Source organism: Lathamus discolor, chromosome 2, assembly GCF_037157495.1.
Source record: "Lathamus discolor isolate bLatDis1 chromosome 2, bLatDis1.hap1, whole genome shotgun sequence".
Lineage (NCBI taxonomy): Eukaryota > Metazoa > Chordata > Aves > Psittaciformes > Psittacidae > Lathamus > Lathamus discolor.
The window spans coordinates 130,958,193-130,977,223 of record NC_088885.1 but is presented as its reverse complement, the minus strand read 5'-3'; the positions used below and the strand labels follow the sequence as shown (position 1 = coordinate 130,977,223).

The following is a 19,031-nucleotide window of genomic DNA, read 5'->3' as shown; positions in this document are numbered from 1 at the left end:
TAATTGTGGTTTTCGTGGCATAAAAACCTATGAACATGCTCAAGAACCATGCATTTCACTGTATAATTTCCTGATTGATGATGGCTTAAAATTGTAAAGCAGTTGTGTTGGTTTTTATGTAGCAGTACGGTGAGGGATCAAGAATACTACTTAACCACTATTAAACTTAAATAGGTCCATAGGTTTATTCACTTAATACCTCTTGAATTTAGTACAGGTGATAATCGCTGCCAACCTTATCATTGCCTGTTCTTGAGGAAAGCGGAAATACAAACTTGCTTGTTCAGACATGAGAGGTTATTTGACAATGGTTGTCATAAACTCATTACACAAAATGAAGAAAATTACCCCAGAAGTTCACATCCTAATCACTGTTGCAGTTCACATGTAGTGTGGGAACTATTCTGTTTCAGGGAGTAAGGGAATACTAGCTCTTCCGGTCAGAAGCCTTATTATTTTTGTATTACTACTGTCAGCATCATGATTCTGCCAAATGAAAATATGTATCCAGACATTACGTGGTCTTCTGCTTTTCACAGCCCATTTTTTCTGTCTGTTGATGAGTGCAAGTTCTTTCACCATGATTTGAACTTCTTAATGGTGTCAGCAAAGAAATGTCCATTCCCACACTGTTTAATGAGAAATTTGGGGCTGTTCTTACCCTTGGGGTGGGAGAAGATCTAAGAAGGTTGTATTACAGAAGATTGATTTCTGCTCTTCATGTAAAAGGGAAATCTGTTTCTAATCTGGTTTCAGATAAGAATTCATTGTGACCATCTGCGTGAAGTTTTACCCATGGTAATTTAAAAGAAAAAAAAAAAGAAATCTGGCTCAAAATCTCAGCGCCTTTTGTTTTGTTTTGGGGTTGAGTTGGGGTTTTTTTTATATCCCTGAATAAAGTTTCCTTGTCTGGCATCTGAGGGAAGAGCATCTGCTTGAAAGATGTCTTTGGAGGTTCTGAGTTACTACTCTTCACCTTTTTAAACAAGTTTTTCTATCATGCTGCCTTGTGCAGCCAGTGAGAAGCCTGCAGCTGTTGTGGGCAAGCTCTATACTATATAGACATTACCTAGTCTCATCTGACTTCATTAGAGAGAGAAACACACTTCACTCCTTAATATGAATGTCTTTGTTCATCTTGTCCCTAAAAAAAAAAATTGACACTGTGATTTGCTTTTGTTAGTCACAATTTTGACAAATCTACTAAAAATTATAATGCCTCACATTTCATCCTATTAAAAAGAAAATTACAACAGAATCAGAGGGCTGATAATACTTAGAAAGTCCAGTCTGTGCTCAAATTTTTCATTGTCTTGACAGCCTGTTTAGGAAGTCTATGTAAATTCCAGCATGGATAGTCAGTAGGTTTCAATTAATATATTTATTGGGATTTGCAAATACTTCATACTTAGGTTGCATTCTATCCCCACAGGAACTTTATGCCCCTGGACATTCAAATAATTATCTTTTATTCACAGAAATACTTACACTAATATTTAACATTCACATTACATTAAATAATGTACTTACATTAGTGTAATATATTGACATTAATCTCAATACAAATGTAAAATGTTAATTGCATTTGCTTGAACTTTATTAGGTTAAGGATGCTACTGGGTATCCTAGGGGAACAGGGTGCCCAAAACTCCTTGACCTGCTTCACTGCAGGAAAGCCGTTAAAAGCCAAACGAGGAGATGAAAATATCTTTCACAGCTGTGACAGCACAACATATGTTACTACTTTGTGTGAAAATGAACAGAGACAATTTAAACTCTGCATTTGGCCGATTAGTCTTACGGTGTCTTTTCTTTGACAATAAAGATGCCCTTGGCAAAACCTATCCAGAAAGAGCAGAGGGGGTATTCCTGCAGAGGCTGCCTAGTACATTGGGATGTTTCTGGCATACAGCTATTTGTAGCAGATGTTTCCAATTAACTGTAATAATTCTGAAAAATAAATGAACTTTCTTCAGGATCTCCTCAATGAATATCGACGTGGCAGCCATCTCCTCAGCCTGGAAGGCTTGCAGTCTTGGTGCTCGAGGTGGGGTGATAAAGAATTGAAAAGCAACAATCTGGCAGGTCCTTGTATAGGGGGAGAATGAGGATAGAACTTCTGTCTCAGTTTCTCTGGCTTTCCTGGCTTTTCTCCTCCAGCAAGCCCTCCCTCGTGGTCAGCCCCAAGTGCCTGCCGAGGAAGGTAGCCAGGCAGCCAAGTCAGTGCCTGGGGCAGGGCAATGCCACCACCTGTCCACGAAGCACCACACCAGGGTGTTGTGTCCAGGAGAGACATTCATTTCTGCAGGCCAATGTGGATGGCTGTGTTAAGCCCCTAGGTGATCATAGTGCCAAAATTAAAGGTGTTTTTCTCGGGTGCTCAAGAAGAGTGTTCTGTCTGTGGAGACTCGTGAGCTCCTCCAGGCTCCAGCAGCTCAGAAACATTTCAGCAATGGATGGAGAGTTGAACTTGGTGTGGCTGTGCTGTGGAACACCAGAGTGAGTGTCGAGGTTTCTGGTATGGATCTCTTCAAGGCCCCAGGACTCTTCTTGTCTGCTGTGACCAGCAGGTGGGAAGCTGTACTGTTAAAAAGAAATAAAAGGCACACAATTTTATTTGGCTTTATTTTACCTTAGTTACATTTCTGATTGAGTCTGTATTGCTTTATTTTCTTCCTTATCGGTGGATTTTTTTTCATACCTTTAGCTAGGTCCAAGTAGTATTGATTTGAACTTGATGATTTAAATATTTTTTCTCTTTGTATTTTCTTGTAGTGCACCAGTACGTTTGTCAGTTTTAATTATTACTGGTTTCATAGCTTTGTTGCAAGACACATCTTTGCTCTGGTTTCACCTAGTTCTTCCTATACTCTTAAACTCTTACATTTTTAAGTTTTCAGCTCATGTGGTAGGTTCCACTCCTTGGCAGTGATTGCAAGCATCACCAGTGTCATTTATTTGCTTTTAATTTTGCTTCTTTAAAAAAATTAAAGCCATGAAGCAAATTATTTGCTTAGGCATGCTCTGTTTTAAGATTCCGAGACAGGCTTCATGAAAAAATGTGAAAGCTTTGGCTTTCCAGGAAACTAGTGTAAGGTTTTATGGAGGTTTCTGAAGCTTTGTTCAGTGGAAAGATATTAAATCCTGTTTCAGGGCACTTTTCCTTAACTTTATATGCGAGGCCACCAGACAGAAAGCGTCAGGCTGGTGAATCTCTGGTGGCCATCCAGCCTAGCCACTAAGCTCACTGATCTCGCTGCTTCTTGTTTTAGCACAGATATCCATCTAACCTGCTTATCCTGAGTTGCCTCTATCTTCCTAGTGGCTTGAAAATCCATCTTTTGCCTTTCTAGCTGCCAGACCCTCTTGCAGTGCTTCAGGGGGTGCTCCGCAGTGATGGTACAGAAATGATGGTCTGTCCCAATGGCCAGAATCAGGTATTCTCAAGCAACAGGGAGAGTGCTGTATCCTTATATATTTTCACCATTCTCTCTTTCCGGCTCTCCAAAGACTCCTCATCTGTAGTGTTTGCAAGGTGTCCTGCTTGGCGATGCTGCAAAGTCAAGGTCTCAGTTTGGAGCTGGGGCCAACCTAGCCGTGGGGAGCAAAACTTCCTGGCTGGTGTTGCTGCCTTGATGGTATGGCTCTTAGATGTAAAAGCTACCAGGAATTAATCTTCCTTTTCATTCCTGTTTATCACTCTGTCCTTTTATGCGACAAGGGTATTAGTGCAGTTGCAATGCAGACGTGTTGTGCAGAATCCTGCCCACTGCTGTCCTTTGACATGCGCCTCCATGCTGCTTCTTTTGGCTTCTAAAAACTCAGCTTTGCAAACCATAAAGGGCCCGTGTAATGTTTCTTTAGAGAAAGCCCAACTGACTGTGTATAATCTTAAGCCACTTCATTTTCTGGTACTTTAGTTCACATTATCCGCTTTCAGTAGAGAGTTGCATGTTAAAAGACAAAAAGTTTAACGCTACTAAACAGTTCCTTGCAAGACTTTTTTAAGGTAATTTTTTGCTAGTTTTCACCATTTGGAAGTGTCTCTAACTTAACTACAGTCAGGAAAACACAGAAGATAAGGTCTCTGCAGTGATAGGAATCCTTCATGTTGCACATGCGCAGCTCTGTTTTGTTTTCACAGGTACACCTGCCATTTGAACACTATTATTAATAATGTAAAATTATATGGAGGAGTAGGGGTTTTGCTTTTATCTTTTTTACATTAAGGCAGAGTTGAGGATAGCAAGATGATGCTGAGTAAGAATAATCACATCTGTGACTCAGGGCTAGCACCAAAATAAGAATGAGATGAGACAAGGGGTCCTGAACAAATGGAATTGATAAAGCTGAAAACACAAATGTTAAAGAGAAACAATTCCTGTGAACTCCATCTGTACTGAAAAAGACTATGTCAAGAACAGGGTTTGAATTTTTTTGGCTGCGCACTTGCATGGCACAGAATGTAGTTAAAACAATTCCTGTAAAAGCTTCTTCCTAAGCAGGAGGATGTCTGGAGGAATAAATGACTGACACAGCACTGCAGGCTCATGGCAGGCAAAGAAGGGGTGCTCCTGCATGCTGGATCAGGTTCTGGACTTTTCCACCTGCACAAAGCTAAGTGTTTCTAATGATTTCAGCAGGGCAGTATTGAACAAAGATCTATATAGGCAAAAAATATGGTTTAAAGTGGCAAACATAACAGGAATGCAATCCTTCAGATTATTTATCCCCATCCGTTTTAACCACTTTGTGGCCAGAGTTCAGTGAGAACAAAGCCACGGTCATCTGAAATTATTTTCTAGGAGTTTTGAGAGATGCTCTTGCAGGACAGATGAAGCATTAATGTAGTGCTGCTTTGGCGTGCCTGGGGGATTTATGTTGTGTTGATTCAGTAATGAATCAAGTAGGCAATATCCACTGCTTTGAGTGGTACTGCTAATGCTGAAATGGATGGAGTAGCCAGCAGGGGAAAGAGAGGGATGCGGCTGCAGCAAAAGAATGGCTGAAGAACGGGAGCACAGAGCAGAAGCAGGAGATGGTAGGTCACAGGTAACAGCAGAGCTTGACTGTCTTGTCTTTGCTTCTGTTAACAGTGGGTTTGCACAGGCGTGTAAGCTGGGTGGTAAATACGTACCTTGTCTAGAGGTGTGACTTCAGTTGCTTACCCTTTGGTGCACTACTCCACGTTAAATATTGTTATAAAAAGTCTAGGTAGCACTGTGAGTGTTTTCCTTTTTGAAAAAGGAGCCATTGGCAGTTGTTACTATGTCAGTAAGAACCAACACACAGGCCAAAGCATTTGACACCTCCTGTGCTTACTGACAAGATTGAATTAATGTGAAGAAAGGCCTCCTATTTAAATGTGCAAATATCTAAATGACTGCCTAACATATTAATGTTTGATCACGTGAAGATTTTCTTGGTCGTAAGCTCATAAAATACAAGCAAGTAAGTTTTGCTTTGTCAGGATTTGGAATTAGTGGAAAGATTGAACTTAAAAAAACAAAACCAACCAACCAGACAAAGCTGCTTCATAAAGACAGGCAAGGAGATTTCTCTGTGTCCGCAAGACCTGTAATTTTTGGAAGCATACCTGCCAGCCGAGTTATATCTCTGTGCTAATAGTGGTTTTTGGAGATCTGTATATGGCTGCTGTTTCACATTCTTAATGTCTGTGCTTTAGTTTTGAAGGGGCTGCACATGTGAGGTAACCCACCCTTCTTTGAGTATATTTTCGCTATTAGACGAGTAAAAACATCAAGAGACCTGCATTAGTTGGCCTGATTATTGGGGTTGCTGGCTGTGATGCTTCTAGGGGCAGAAAGTAGGAGTTCATTTCCCACGGCATGCTTTACAAGCTGATGTTCCTAGGAGACTTGTTTGAGCAAAGATTCAGGCTTTGACTCACTGTGACTTCTGGTGTCTAATGCAGAGAGGATGGTAGCAGCCACCCCAAAAATCTGATTTTAAAAGTGATGGGAAACAAGAACTAATATTTTGTCTTTGGGGAATGTGCAGATTGAACGTTATTCCTGAAACACTTCAGAGAAGGTGAGGCTTTCCTAAACATACTGCATGATTAATTTGTTTTCTCATAGTGTGTAAGGCATGCTCTCTTGTTAACAGTGCTTTGCTGCCTGAGTCCCACAGCAGCAGCAAGTGATCTTATCTGAAGTTAAGATGCTCTCCATCATCGTGGGACTGTCGCTGATATCTCAGCAGCAGCAGTAAGGGTCCCCTCTGGGGACTTCACAGCTGGCTGCAGCTGCTCTGATGCCTTCCTCACAGAGGGAGGAAAGTGCATGAAAAAGGAGAAAAAAACATAAGGAAATCCATTAACAACTGTTAGGAAGGAAACAAGCTATGGCTGATAGATTTTAGTACAACAGAAACTACTTCTACAAAGCCACCTTCTGTATTGCTATGACTGATGGCTGTGAAACAGGGTGACACCTCTTCCCAGGACTGCGCTGGGTGGCAGGGCAATGGAGATGGGGAGCCCCAGGCTTCTTTTCCGCTCTGACAAGTGCTTCCTGGCTGTGGTAGAGGTGCTGGCAGGGGTACTGCCCCCAGCCACTGCTTTCTCTGTAGTCAAGGGAAGGCAGCTCTGAAAGCCAGGCTGTCAGTATGGAGGGGGGGAATGCTTTGGGTGGGGGGAAGCACATGAGGGCTTTTTTACGTGTTCATCTCCCCTCAGGCTTAACAGAAAATGTTTTTTTCACATCCCTGTCTGCCCATCTGGCTGCTTTGGTGTGGGAGAAAACACATGCTGAAGCCTATACAATTCCCATGGATTTAATGCAAATACTGAAGAAGAATTTCAGGACTTGGTTAAGTGTGGGGTTTTTTTTCAAAAAGTAGTTTTACGTGATCCTCTGTCATGTGCAATTACATATTCTGGCAAAGCTTCCTTGATTAACAAATATGGTCTCTCTGATCTCTGGTTTAGGATTTTATTCTAGCATCTGTCCCAGTTCCGTAAATTGGCATAGGCAGTACCGTTCAGTGTCTTGTCTAGTGTGTTTTGTCCAGCACAGAGACTGGAGGTAGTGAATGGGCTTCTGCTAACTCGCTGGCTACCTCAGCAACTTCTGTAAAAATGACAGAGGTCACATTCAGAGATTAAAAAGAAAAAAATCTTTGTCACCCGCACGTTATTGCAGGATTCCTTAAGCATCATGTTCTGTTCCCACTGACAGAGTGATTTAAAAGGTTATTTTCCAAAGACAAGAGGCATAGAAATGTTCTGGGAAGTCCTTCTTCTCCGGGCAGTGGTCAGAGCAGGGGTGCTCTGTGCCCTCTGTCCATCAGTCCACTCTATCTGCCACATCCCATACATGGGACAAAGGTGGTTGCTGATGGCACACAGACAGCAGGTGCCTGCAGAACACATCCCCTGGAATGAAGGCTTCATGGTAGATGAAGGCCTGGTGATGGTGGTCTGTCTCAGCAGCTTGTCTTTGGCTTTGCCTGCTCTGTTGTGCCATGGTCCTGTAGTGGACTTAAAAATCACAGGGTAAAGTCTCCATTGCAGATACTGGCTTTTCTGTATGGCTGATGGAGTAGAAGCGTGCCAAAGGCTGAGCCTCTGCTGGCTCTTACTGATTCCTGGTGCTCAAGAGGTTTGGAGGTTTTGGTTTGGTTTCTAATAGCTAATAACAATGTAATAAAAACTAAACCAACCAGCTTCTGTTACCACCATGGTGTGTGATCGGGGCAAAAACTTTATGGACAGATACTTTCAGAGGTTTTAGAGAGCTCCCCAGGTTGTCAGACACTGGCTTACTGGGTTGCTTCACCCTCAGAAATGTTTGTTGAAGATATACTTGAAAATCAGGGCAGGGTCCAGTTTCTCGGTACCCTTATGCAAGGCTGGCTTTATCAGGTACTCGAGAGATTGCCTATTTTAAGATTCCTTTTTAATTACTTTCTGAATTCTCTCAGTCCAGCCTTGTGAACCAAGTTTGGGTGAGGCTTTCAGGTATGTGCCAATCCATCCATGGGGAGTATGTCCAAGTGAGAACAAAGTATCAAAGGACAATATAGTATCAGATGTAAAATCAGGTCTGGTCCCTCACAAGTAGTGTGGAGTTCAGGTAAAAAGCATAAAATCCCGAGAGCAGTAGCAGAAAGGAGCTGTAAATGCTTTCTCATACTGATCATCTGCTTCAGGAGCTCTATGAATTTGAGGTGACAGCAGCTTATTTAGGCTATTTTGTTTGGGGGTTTTGTTGGGTTTCTTGTTGGTTTTTTTTTACATAGGTCAAACTTTGGACATTATTGCTAGATTTCAGTCTAGTGCTGTATGAAGCAGGTGCATGGGCAGCCAGGTCTCTGCTCTGTCCTCTAAGTACTTAGGAGGACAGCACAAACAGCCTGGGTTGCATTAAGAAATGTTTGATGTAATTCACCAACTTTGTATTTATGTTTTGAGGGGGATTAAGGTTGTTCATCTGGCTTTTCCTGCCTTTTAAACCAGTTTTCACTGTGAAAGATAGAGTGATAAGCAAAGAGACCAGGAACTGTTACAGTAATCAAAGAGACCAGGACAGTCTACATCCTGTTTTTCCTGAAATTAATCTTCCAGTATTAAACACTATTTCAATTCGCTGTGGTTAAACAGAAGTTTCTAAGACTGGTTTCTTTTTCTTTTATTATATATTCCTTGTTTTATTAAATAAATAAATGCTACAGACATCTTTAGCACTAATTCAATACTTACATGTGCTTCTAACAGTTTTTACAGAGGAGTAGCTCTGTAGGAGGATTTGTATAGTTTGTGCAAATGCTTGTTCAGAGAAAATCACGTCTTAATAATGACTTTCCACATAATGCAATTTTCTGAATACAGTTTTATCTGGTATGCTTTCACTGAGTATGATGCCACAACTCCTGGAAGCAAAATTAGGACAGGTCTAACAGGATCAGGATGTGGAAATGCAAGTCAGCTGTAGGAGGCAGGATGCGGAGCAGTTATGGCTGGTGATGAAGTAGTGACACAGGTGTCCTTGTCCTCAGCTGCTGTAATGCAGCTTCTTAGTAAATAACAGGGGGATCTCATTCTTTGTCTCTTGTATTTATAATCTCAAAAAGAAATTCTTGAATCACAATTAGATTTGTATTTTCTGGTGGCTGTTTTGCCAACTAGTGTTGTGTCACTTCCATTTCCAGAACCTCTGCCCACTAGTACCATAGAGTCTGGCCAATTATTTTGAGCACACTTTAATTAGATTTGATATATTTTAAATATATATATATATATTCCCTTGTGCACTACAGTTTAGCAATCTGATTTAGATAATTAGATCTTGTCCGTATATCCAAATAATTCAGGAGTTTCTCCTGATTAGCTGTGGCAATATAAGATAATGGATTTGCAAGAATTTTTAACCAAATCTGAAAAACATTTGAACATTATGAGTCAGAAAGCTTTAACCTGAAATTTAATTAAGGAGTAGAAAATAGGGAAAGTGGGAGGACACAGGAGAGGATTCAACAAAAAGTAAGATCCCTTGGTCACTTAAGACTTTGCTCCTGTTAAATGGTCTAAAAAGCTCTTGTCATGGTTGGGCCTTATAAATGGAATACATTTGAAAATGTGGAGTAGTTCATAGTTACTGTAATGCTGCAAACCAAATTCCATCAGAAAAAAGATCTAGAAAAATGATTTGCATTATTATAACACATTAATACTGAACTTAGATTGTATTGGTAGACTTTAAACCTGTGTAGATGTGATGCTTAGGGACATGGGTTAGTGTTATCCATAGCAGTGTTGGGTTGATGGTTGGGATTCAATGGTCTTAAATGCCTTTTCCAAACTGAATGATTCTTATTCTGTGACTTGACTGCTCTAAGAAGGGGCTTTAGACACATGCTAAATTTGACAAAAGAAAATCCACAAGGCCTCAAGTCTTACTTAACTTGTATAGATGATATATTCACCTGAGTTAGTCAAGAGCTTTTAGCAGAGAACAGACCATGTCCAAGTGAAATACTTCAGGAAGATAACTCAAAATGAAATATGGCTCTTGGCAATGGAGACAGTCCAGCATATGTATGTCTTTCAGCAGACATAAGAGATATGCAGGTACTTCCCAGAACTGATGAACTCCCAGCCAGAGCAAAAGGTGATGCTCAGTTACATGTAATTATCTGTTTAATCGCTGGGTCTCCTGTAGCTGTAAAGAACCTGGTACAGTCCATCACTGTGCTCAGGCTGGGAGAAGGACCTGATGAGGTGCACGTACTGATGCTGTGCAGTGCTACAAATAAAACTGTCACTGGAAGTAATGCTCTCAGAAAGTTAATGCAGGAAGGAACAGCAGTGACAAGTTTGACTGAAAAAAATTACGGGAAGTCTAGAATAAGCAATGTTATCAAATTGGTTTTCATGGACAGCTAATTTAAATTTAACTAAGATCTCTAGGGTTAAGGCTTCATTATCACCTTATGCAGGCTGAACACATTTGTCTTCTACTAGATGAAGATTTGATGTAACACCTATTTATAGAAGCAATTTACAACTGTAACCCTTATCTGTATGGACAGAGATGTTCGTAATTTGCTTAATGATGTTTGCTTTGTATTTGTAAAGATTGAATTTGATATCAGGGTGTTAGAGCGGCAGTGACAAAGCCTTGGCGTGCTTCACTGGTGAAACTCCTGGTCTTGTGTTTTTGGAAAACTGAATGCTATATCCCACGTGCTCTTGGTTGTAGATGTAAAATGAGAGTGTGACCATGTGTGTGTTATAAAAGTCTGTGAGCGGACCAGATCTTTTTCAGAGTAGCAGCATACTAAGAAATGTAATAATCTTTCTGCAGCTCCAAAGACACTGCACCTCAGTGTCCTTGACAGTGTGCAATGTGCTCCTTCCTTTCGCATGTTTTTATGGAAAAGATCTTCTCTGAAACTTTCATTCTGTGCTTCCTTAATTCATCCCTCCACCGAATGACAAACCTCTTTTGCTAGCTAAACTGCCCTGAGCAATATGTTTGTGATTTTGTATCCTTTGAGAGCTAAGGATGTGTGAGAGAGAGATGATGGACATCTCAGATGGTGTACTTGCAAAGATACTGGAAGTTAATGGAATTACTGTGGGATTACACCAGTGAAAATTAGGTCATGTTCTGTACTTTTAAAATAATTGTGAGAATAGTCTGAAAGTACTCATTTTTCATGTAAAGCTAAAAGGTAATGGATCTTTACATGCCATAGATGGGTTTGGGGCAGAAGACAGTAAGGCCTTTAAAAAATCAAATAGAACACTAGACAGCCAATTGATGCTGTGTTGTAGTTCCCAAGCATTATATGGCAGAGGAGGAAAGTTGTACAAGAAGAGTAATGCTGAGGGCCACTGATTATTATGGACTAAAAACTTAGGAAGCAGGAAAGGGAGGAGGAATAAAGCTGGCCTGTAGGACTTTGTTCTAAATTGTACTTGACCTGTTTTAGTTGAAGTAATTCTACTTGCCTCTAGCAACAAGCATTTCCTAATGTATTTTACCATTAGTTGTTGCATCCTTTACTAGTTATTGAATGGTGTATGTAGTCTGGTCTCTGTACAGTTCTCATTTAAGGCGTCCTTTTGACTCTAAATGACTCCCTCAGCACATTTTTTTAAAGGGTAGAAATGTCTGGATGTGTAGGATTTCTTAAATAATTCTGTAGAGCAAAAAGAGATCACGTTTGAGATCCATCAGCTGTGATACTAACCCGGAAGCTACTCTGAAATACGTTTTGGATATTTCCAATGTTCTGTCAAAGAGCATCTGATTTTGCTTATTGCCATGGAGTCGTGGGGCTTTGCTGATATAAATCCTGCTTAAGTCCGTCTGGGAAGATGTTTAAGACAATTTGAGCTTATTAATAGATAAAGGGAAGACACTTCCTTAAGAACTGTTATTAAAGAATAAATTAGAAGAGGTGGTTGCTTATCTGTAGTGCTCTGGTTTCAGCTTAATTTTGAGCACAAGATGCAGAGTATTAGTGGTCTGTTGCTATCTATTAGCACCACTGCTCGTGAAAATGATGCTGGCCTTGACATCAGTGAAATGCTTTTAAGCAACTTATTTTCAAAAAAGTTTATAATTTCCCTCTAGAAATTTTAATTATGTTTAATTTGTTTTAGTCTGAAAATTTTAATTCTATTTAATTTAATTCCTCTTACTTTAGTGTCTCATGTTACAAACTCATGTGGATTACTTTGAAAGTGACGTATCTGTGATTGTTCATTATTGAAGATGGCCCTTGCCGCTTCCCGTGAAATACGGCTCAAAAATGCTCCCTGATTGCTGTGGCACCAGTGATGGCCCCACTGATGATCAAGCCTGATCTGGTAGGATCTGCCAAAAGGGTGAGAGACAGCCCCTGGGGGATTGCCAGGAAGTCACCAATTAATACTAATTGCATGGGAAATTATTATAACACTGCAATGGTTCATCAGGGACCTGGATTGAGTTCACAGCTGCGCTGCACCCTAGGGCTGCATATCCCTTGATTGTGCTTCTAGAAGAAAGCACATTGTTGCGCACTGCTCCATTCAGTTGCAACATTTTAAGATCTGAACTATAATTAATATGGAGGAATGTGAACAGCTACCATCCATTGTGGAACTTGGCTTGGGAATATTAGAGTTAAATTAAAATTCCAATTGGTTTCAGCAGAGATCATCACTCAGGAAATTTTTTTACAGTGAGAGCAATCAGCCATTGGAATAATCTCCACAGGGAAGTGATAATCCCCCAACGCTGGACACTTCCAGAATTTGGCTGGACAGGTTACTGAGACATCTAGTCTAGGTCATGCTTTGCCTAGAAAGGTGGGACCGGATGATCCTTGAGATCTCTTCCAGCCTGGTATTCTATCATTCTATGACTCTTCTGGAGCTGGGCCAGATCACTTCTCAATTTCTGATAGGAAAGAAAACAAAGCTGAAGTTATATGAAATGTGTGCATGATGCACATGATAATCCTTTCACAACAAGAAAAATACAGATACCAGATTTTAAAAGGTCTTTCTGCTTTGCGTCTCTGATTTCCAAGGGGAGCTTTGCAGAAAACTGAAATTTAAGGTGCTGCCGTCTTCCCCACTTCCTAGTGACAGCTGTAAACATCTGCTGAGGATGTCGTTCATTGTCTCATTCTACAGTCATTTGTTAAGATCATGGAGCATCTTTGACAATCAAACTGGCAATGCTGTGGGGAGGGCGGGGACAGCCAGCATGCTCAAAGACTCTCCGGAGTGTGGCTTCCAAGGAGTGCGACAGCAGCTGCTGCCTCCATGCTCCATACCAGGATAACTCCTCAGCAGGGAGAGGAGCTTTCCCAGCCAGTTTGGAGAGGCAGGCAGTGGCAGGTGGGGTGACTGAGCTCGCTGCTGTGTCACCGCACTGTGATTTTGCCCCTCTGTCCTGCTCTCGAGAAGGCAGACAAGGCTTCAAGTCATGCATTGCATTTCGTATAACTCCTCCCCTGTTTGGGCTGCCTGCTCACGCAGCCTCCCACGGATCTGAAATAAAAATGTGTGAAGTGAGGCAGGGAGCACTGTCATCAGTGCACATTCCGTCTCCTCTCTAGGCACCAGGGTGCCCATCCTGTGCCGACACCGTCTTGCTCCTCCTGAACACAGCGAAGCTTTGGCTAATCACAGATCCATAAGCATTTTTCTCCCACCCGTTCTCATCAGCCTGTACTCCAGAAAGAAGAAGAAGGAGGAAAAAGAAAGAAAGTCCAGGGCTGTGCATGAGCGTGTCTTTGTGCCACTGTTGGCTGGGCGGGCTGACAGAGGCAGCATTGTTCGCAGGCTGTGCCCGCCTTGGCAGTCAGAGAAGGTGGGATCTGCGCTGTGCATACGGAATCGACGGGCAGCCGAGGACAGGGGTCCAGAAACTCCTAGAGCTGCGTTAACAACAAGAGGCAGTTTGAGAGCACCACTAATAGCTTCTCCTGGTGTCTTCTGCACAATGCAGATGGGGACTGGGACGAGGAGACCTTGTTAATCGAAGGTAATGTTTGTGTCTTTATAGTAGCATGGTAGTGATTGCTGCTATTCAGTTATTAATTAAAATGTGGGTGATACAATGGGAAAAGTTATGAAGTTGGCTGTACTTGTTAGGAGAATAAAGCTTCATGGTGGCATCGTCCTGCAGCTGAGGGTTATTGAAGTTTGTCCCCTTTATGCAGGCTTAGTTCGGATTACCAGTAATGAGGAAATCTGTATGTGTTCCCATCAGAGGAAGAAGGTCTCTTTAGTCTCCTCCAGCATTATTTTTTAAGCCAGAAGCTACTGTGTATGTGCAATATTAAATAGATTTTGCTAATAGAAATACATTAGCATACAGCCATTAAGCAAGGTAAATACTTCTTCCTATTACCAGAGACAGTTCCTCACCCCTGCAGGTACTTCCTGGGGTATAAAACATCCTGTGCAGTGGTAAAAATTAACATCTGTTCCACACACCTCAGCAGAAAGAAAAATCATTGTTGCATTTATTTTTCCAGCTACTTTGTAATAACTAAGATTATGCAGACTGTGATAAACAGAATTCATGCTGTTGTGCAGATATTTCTCCTGTGTTCTTACGACTTCAGTGATATTTTTAGTAGTTTTAAAAATTCTTATTATTTTTCTAAAGTAAAGATATTCTTTGTCTGAGTGTGTTTCTGGATCTCTTTGCTGTTCCTAATGCTTTCTGTCCCTTGCAATTGACGACTGTATTTTTGTGAGTGTACACTGCTATTTGGGGATGATAACAAACATGGTCTTAAAAGTGCTTGTCTTGGAGCTGTGGCTGCTGTTCATTTTGTTTGCCCAGGTTGGGGTGAATGTGCTCAGCTGCGGTGGGTGCCCCTAACACAGCTCCAGATCTGGAGCTCTTAATGTTACAAGTGGTGTTTGAAAGATATTGGGGAATTTTCTGTTGAATTGTTTTTATTATTATTTTTATTTCCCCAAGGGAGCATAAAACCAGGAGTTTAATTTGTGCACTGAAGGACTTCACTGTTTTCTGCCAGTGCAGCACGATGTGCTGTGTGTAATTCAGGAGAACGTAGCTTGTACCTCCTGTTTCCTTGATGGCACGTAGCAGCCCCAGAGGACACACGCTGCATTTGTGCTCCTGCTCAGTTTTAATCTTTAGGGAGCAACTGTTCCAAAGAATAAACACATTGCCTTGTAGGAGAAACTCTGGAAAACATCCTGGTAGTGACAGCGGCAGCAGCTGCCTATCATACTGCTCGTCCCTCTGCCAAAACCGGCGCGGCTTTGCTAGCCAGCCAGCCAAAGCTGGGAGCTGCAGGCTGTGTACCCACGGGCATGGCTGGGGGAAATAACGATTAGAAGAGTTACATTAAAACCATGAGGCTGTTAACTGTTTGCTCAAAATGTGGTATCTGGATTTACCCTGGCCCTCAACCTGGGGATTTGCAGTGTCCCCTCAGTGCAGGAGTGTCCACCCAAGTTATCCACACGCAGCTCCCCAGGCTGCTCTGTGATGGGGCGGTGCAAGGCACCAGGTGGGCAGGTAATGAACCTGTTTACTCCCTTCATGAAGGCTTTCACTATGTGCCCATCCTCACTGAGGGAGAGGGAACTGTGGGCTCCAGCATGGGGGAGCGGGGTCACTGCTCCCCGGCCACTTCAGCCAGCAGCAGGGCTGGAGGGATGGCGCTGAGCACTTCATCCTTCCTTTTGGGCGTCAGCATTTTAGCAATACTCTTCTCATCAGGGAGAGACATTACAGACAAAACCTGCTACAGTAAAGAAGGACATTTTAAAGTAATAATAAGGATATTTAGGCTTGTCTAATTTTTTTTTCTGTCAAATGTGAGGTATTTATGGTCATTAACTCCATGAAGAAAAGAAGTGAGACCCCAGATTAGATTCTGTGTCTTTCAATGATTTTTTTGAACTTGTCAAGGACCACCAAGTGTGGAAATACCAAAGCAGAGCTGTTCTGCACAAGCAAAACAATGGGACCAGAATAATTAAATGGGTTGCAATTTACGATCATTTTTCAGTCGATGCTTTACTAAAGGCACTTTACTAAAGGCAGTCATATCAGGAAATAAAAATACATGGGAATAACCGTGGGTTTTTAGGTTAAATCAAAATTGATCATTTATTATTGTGACATACTGCTTCATACTGGTGTAGAGTGTTACTTTACTTTTTCTGCTCTTTTAACTGGCAAACACAAAGTTTCGTTTGCTGTTAGTTGAATAAAATTGAGCAACTACATCTCCCACACATAAAATAATCTTGCTTAAAGTTCATTTTCTAAATGCTGCATGCCTCATTTATACAGTGACTTTTACAACCCATTTCCTCCCGAGTATATGACACTAAGTGGGCAGGGTCAATCTAAAATAAATAGCTTTTGCTTGCACAGTGAACTTTCGTCTATTGTATATGTTTCTGTAAACAAAAAGATGCACCAGAGTTTGTGATGGACGTAAGCACAGGCAGGGTCTTCTTAACCAGTAACTTCTTAACCAGCACATCATCATTTTTTTCAGCACAGAAGCTTTTGCTTCCTCACTGGGAGAGCCTGTATGAAGACCTGTGTGGATGGTGTTGTAAGGTAAGGAATACAGCCACTGAGAGCTGGTGTTTTTAAGTTTTCCCTCATTTTGCATTGCTATGGAATACCTGTGTGAGAAGTTGCTTCACTCTGCATCTGGTTTCTTCTCAGAAGGACTTGCATGTGGTGGTCCTTTTTGTTCAGTAGTATCAAATGCATGAGCAAAATGAGTACATACATGAGTTTACTGTGTTCAGGTTAGTATGTTTTAAATGATGATGAATTTCATTATCATGTGAAGTTTTATATGCATACTCTTTCTCTCCCGTGAGGCTCAAACAGTGTCTTTGGGGAAAGGATTGTGCTGTCTGCAGAAGGTCCGTGTGCAGCATCCCTTGCAGCATTTTATTGAGCTCTGTAGTGTTAAATTAACACAGGGAGTCCGGTGTGATTTCTGATTCCCAGAACTACCATGGCTTTGTGGCCTTCTGCTGCCAGCTTTATTGTTGCCTTTCTTTCTCAACTTCACTTCTGTCTTCTCCTACTGGGTAGCAGCCTCCATCATCTCTGCAGCCCTTCAGACATGGTGCACCCAAGGCTTTTACCCACAGGCAGACGGATGCTCAGCAACAGCATCATTCTTGCCTCCTTTCCCAGGAGCTACATCTGTCATGTTTTACTCTGCCTCATGTACTGAATGAACAAATAAATGGTCAATAAATGAAGAATCTATTTGAAATACAACGACTGGAAAATGCGTAGCTCTTCTGATTTGGGGTCTTAAAAGGCAGGCTTTCATGCAGTACAGATTACACAGCCTGCATGGATATTACAAAGTCCAGCAGCGTTAGCATAGCATAGCTGTGCTGCTTGTTTCCTTAATCCGCTTGTTTAGAGACACCCAGAATATTCATCTTAATCATCTCTTTCCGCTGCATAGTGGGTACAGGAGGAAATACCACAGAGAGCCCTGTCACTGGGAAAATGCATCATTTGAATGTGCAATGTAAATATTTTAACTAACCAAATGTAAACACTGTTTTGCCTTTAGGATGGGAAAAGACTGTCGCAGTCAGAAATGAGTTGACATAGGAGTGACCCTGTATAGATGAGATACAAAATTGTGTTCACACATTTTGGTAATCAAAACAGAGCCCTTAATGAATTGCCTAGTGTGAAAGGAATTACAAACACAAGCGTGCCTGACACAAGACGATCGGAAGTCGCTGCTGTATTAACATTAGAAGGAAGGACTTTCAGGATTCATGGGGATCGAGGTCCATGGGAGGGATGATGTGAGATGAGAGAGATGAAAAGATGAGAGATGTGAGATGAGAGAGATGAAATGATGAGAGATGTGAGATGGTGAGAGCTAGAGAGAGGCTGGAGACCCTGGAGGAGAATCTAAACTGTAATTATACCCTGAATATCCATGCTCCTCTGTGCCTCTGGCTGTGACTTGTGTTCACCGTGCCAGGACACTTAATTCAGAAGTTTACAAGGGTTAGAAGGTGGTAGAAGCAACAAAGATGGTAGATACAGCAAGAAGCACCTTATTTCTTTCACAGACATTCTGTGGATTTTTCAGTTGGTGATTTCAATGGAAAGCAGAGTTCTTGGGGAGCTCAGAGCAGTTGCTCATTAGTTCTGCCTACACTAGTTTCATAAGCTCTTGGAAACATATATTCAAGTCATAGTTGATAGAAACCAGGCATGGGGTTTAACTTTTGAGGCCGAGTGTGTTCCTGAAATTAGTCCTATAGCATAGGATTCAAAATCATCCAGATACCACTTGACTTTACTTGGCAATAGAGACTCTAAATGTTCTTTGGGTGTTTATCAGATTGCTAAATGGAAGAAACATCTGGACGCTGTTTCATTGCCTTTGTGTTCTAGCCTATGGATTGTTAATATCAGTAGAAGAAGAAATGACACAGAGGATTCGACTAGACTCCTTGGATTGCAGGAAACTAGTTAGGTCTTCTTTCTGTAGGCAAAGGCCTGTGTACATACCAAACAAGTTAGCTTTCATTACTGGAATAGCTGGAGGACTTTTAAAGTTGATTTTCGCTTGTATTACCAACAATGGGTTGTATATTAACATCTGCCTCACACTTGCTATTTCTTTGTTCTAACAGCTGGAAATTTACATTTACACATAGGGCTCAGAGCTAAAAATGTCATTGCCTAGGTTAAAAACCCATACTGATTTTTGTCATTTTCCTTGTTAGGATAGAGAACTGGAAACACAGGGAAAAGACAAATGGAAAGGATAGCCCCTGGATGATAAGTGGTTTTAGTTGGAGCATGGATTAATCACATGGATTAATCATCAGTGTAGCCTAAGAGCACCATTGTCTGCTATTACTACAGCAATTTAACTGTAGCCAAATGAGCAAATCTGTTAAGTATAAAAATTATCCAAAGAAAGTAGAAGAAACCAAATACTTCAGTCAACAGTGAAGAGAAAAATACAATAATTTTTTTTCAGGATAGAGGAAA

The 19,031-nt window shown here is 41.4% G+C and overlaps 1 protein-coding gene across 13 annotated transcripts in view; it reads left to right on the top strand.

Moving 5' to 3' along the window:
- PAG1 (phosphoprotein membrane anchor with glycosphingolipid microdomains 1) overlaps positions 1 to 19,031 on the top strand; it is a 106,230-nt gene that overhangs the window by 49,862 nt on the left and 37,337 nt on the right. For 11 of the 13 annotated variants that reach the window (XM_065668491.1, XM_065668497.1, XM_065668493.1 and 8 more), the window contains one exon: positions 16,525 to 16,589. The gene's annotated coding sequence lies outside the window, so the exon portion shown is untranslated. Of the gene's footprint in view, positions 1 to 13,559; positions 14,013 to 16,524; positions 16,590 to 19,031 lie in introns of those variants that run through there. The other 2 variants (XM_065668501.1, XM_065668502.1) reach the window with 2 other exon arrangements.